The following is a 3,522-nucleotide window of genomic DNA, read 5'->3' as shown; positions in this document are numbered from 1 at the left end:
GTGTTATACCTCACAAGGTAGAAACCCCCAATCTGAGAAAGTGTATAGAGGATTGTTGAGGCGGAGATCCAAGTAGGCATCTGTCTAAAGAGTCCCTCATTTGAGGATCCAATCTATCATTGTCTGTCCCACTGACTCACTCACCACTGCACCACAGTTGTATATAGTACGGTCTACAGATCAGCACATGAAGGTTGTCTTCTCAATAGGTCAGCTTAGCTCTGAACAGGATGATATTGAGAAGATGGTGATTCGAAGAGTGAAATGTAAATCACATAGTAAGAAGAAACCTCTCAAGTGTAAGATACTCTCTCATGTGTAAAGTCTCAAGGCTACAAACTTCTTCAAATATATAATAAGTCTTCGAATCTTGGACGGCAAATAATCCTTTAAGGTTATCATGCAGACGAAGATCACTTGCCATACTTCGTCTTAGGAAATTATGACTTCTTAAACTCTAGTTTCCAAAAGCATGAATACGGAAAGCTGCTCCACTGATTCTGAAGGTAAGTCAGTGAAGATGATCAACAAGTTTCCAAATCTTCACTGGTATAGGAATTGCCCATCAGAGAAACCTACACCTATCTAATTTGCCACAATATAGCCAATTATATAAATGGGATTTACAATCATAAACACTAACACGGAAATAGAAGAGCGAAATGGTAGAAATAGAAGAGCGAAAGAAGAGAGAAAAAAAGAAGAAAGAAAAAGAAGAGAGAAATGAAATGGCGAAGAGAAGAAATGAAATGGCGAAAGAAGATGATTTTAATTTAATGTTCGTATGCTTTTTTTAAAATTTATTTCACTTTCCGCGACACCGCCAGGTGGCGGGTGTCGCGGAAAGTATGTATATTATTTTAATTTATTTTTTTAAAATTTTTGAGGACTTTCCGGGACACCCCCAAGTGGCGGGTGTCGCGAAAAGTAATCTTGTTTTTTAAAAAGAAACTACTACACCTTTTAGATACAGGTGTAGCATTTTCTTATGTATTTATTTACACTTTTGTCACCGTATTATTTTTTTAACTTTACACTACACCTTGATTGAAAGGTGTAGTGTAGAGTCACACTTATATGTTCATTTTTTTTAGTAGTGCTCGTTGCAGAAAAAAGTTGATTTTTCATGGGATCAAAAAAAATGGGTGTTAAGTGGACTTGCGATCCCAGCAGACACGTGAATTGTTTGACTCTCATGCCTCGTCTACTCGAGCGTAAAATAGCTGACAACCTTTTTTTTTCCTCTCCCTTCTCTCCTTGTTGGCACATTAAAATTGACAAAAATTCATATTTGAGTTCATCGGCTCAGGTTGCTCTAAACTTGGTAATTAAATCAGTAATTTTTTTTTAATAATATGTGCTGTAAAGTGGGGGACAAGTTGTCTGCCACTCAGCGGAATTAATGCCAGACCTCATATTCTCCGAAATTAATGCCAGACCTGTTCTCACAGGAACCTGACCCTATATATATATATATATATATATATATATATATATAACCGTATTCAAATGAAGACAACTATATTACAGAGGACTGTGAGGACAGATGTAGTCGTGTGCCATTAGTCTGTATGCGTGTGCATGGCCGAATGTAATCGTGTGCCATAATTTGTATGTCGTGTGCATAGATTTGTTAATTAATAGAGCTTGGGTTCGACACATGATGTTTACATGTATTCTTGTATGCCATTGTGTATTAAATTGTGTGCATGATACTAATTTGTCGTGTGCCCATTATCTATCCGCACAGTCCTTTATATATTGCTGTCCTCATTTGAACACAACCCTTTATAGAGGACTGTGAGGACAGATGTAGTCGTGTGCCATTAGTCTGTATGACGTGTGCATGGCCGAATATAATCGTGTGCCATAATTTATATGTCGTGTGCATAGATTTGTTAATTAATAGAGCTTGGGTTTGACACATGATGTTTACATGTATTCTTGTATGCCATTGTGTATTAAATTGTGTGCATGATACTAATTTGTCCTGTGCCCATTATCTATCCGCACAGTCCTTTATATATTGTTGTCCTCATTTGAACGCAACCCTCTATATATATATATATATATATATATATATATATATATATATATATATATATATATATATATATATTGAAAACAAGGAGGTATATTTTTTTTTTGAAGGCAAAACAAAGAGTTGATTTATAAAGGCAACGAAACAAAGTTAGGAGGGATAGAGTCTCAGTACAATTTGTGAGCCTATGAATAGGTTGTTGGAGCTAGAGAATGAGCTAAGAAATTAGATGAACGAGGTATAAAATGAATAGAACAAACATCGAATGACCGTATTAGGTTCCTACAATTACTATTGATGATGCCAACATAGGACCTAATATTAGTAGATGACGGAGCTAGGTTGTGACAAAGATTAGCGCAATCCGAATATAGTTGAATGATATCCCTCGATCTTTCAACCAAGTGAGAGCCTAACAATATAAAGTATATATTACCATGTATATTAATATTAATTGATATATACATATTTTTTTTTTATTATAAGGAAGGGGGACACCCTACATATACACACTATTGCCTCAATTGAGGTTCGAACCTTACACCTCCCACTTAGGGGAGCAATCTAATACCAATGGACTACAAGCCACTTGGTAATTGATATATACATTAATTACCTAATAATTGCTATATGTATAAATTCGTAAAAATATAAAAATTTAAAAGGTTAGAAATGTTTTCCAAAAAAAGAAAAAAAATCTAACTGAAATTTCAAACCTGAACCGCTAACAGGGGTGTGTTCACAAATCGTAGGGCAATTATTCTCGTCCACACAGTGCTGTGTGGACCATAACAAAAAGTACATTTTTAATATACTAAATGTATCTTGTTTTTGTACTGAATGTATATATAATACAATATAATGTACATTCAATATACAAATAATTTACATCTCCTGAATACAATGTATATTTTTAATATACTAACAGGGGTTTGGTTGGAGGGAGTTTAAATTCTCTTTCCACTTAATTTCCACTTAATTCCAAAGGCCATAAAATTCCTTAGTTTGGTTGGAAGGAATTGCAATTCCATGGAATTGCAATTCCCCCATTTTCAGGGAATTAAAATCCCATGTCCCCCCTGGTATTTTAATTCTTGGGATTTTAGGAAGAAAAAAAGCTAGTGATGAGACAAAATTATCCCTCCTTTTTTTTTAACCTAAAATTAATACTACAACAATAATTGGCATTTTGGACTTTATACTACTTATTCCTTTTCAATTCCCATGTATACCAAACATTAGAATTCAAATTCCCAGTAGTTCTATTCCTGTAAACCAAACACTGGAATTTAAATTTCCACTTTATTCCCAGTAATTCATCTCCCATGGAATTGCAATTCCTTTCCCAATTCCTCACTTCCAACCAAACGCCCTGTAAAAGTATATTACTTTTGTACTGAATGTATATTATTTTACAAGATACAAAATATGATCCACACAATAATGATTGTCACAAATCATAGCAAATTTGAGTAACAATT

The sequence above is a fragment of the Ipomoea nil genome, unplaced genomic scaffold (genome assembly GCF_001879475.1).
Source record: "Ipomoea nil cultivar Tokyo-kokei standard unplaced genomic scaffold, Asagao_1.1 scaffold1416, whole genome shotgun sequence".
Classification (NCBI taxonomy): domain Eukaryota; kingdom Viridiplantae; phylum Streptophyta; class Magnoliopsida; order Solanales; family Convolvulaceae; genus Ipomoea; species Ipomoea nil.
Note: the sequence above shows the minus strand (reverse complement) of the source record.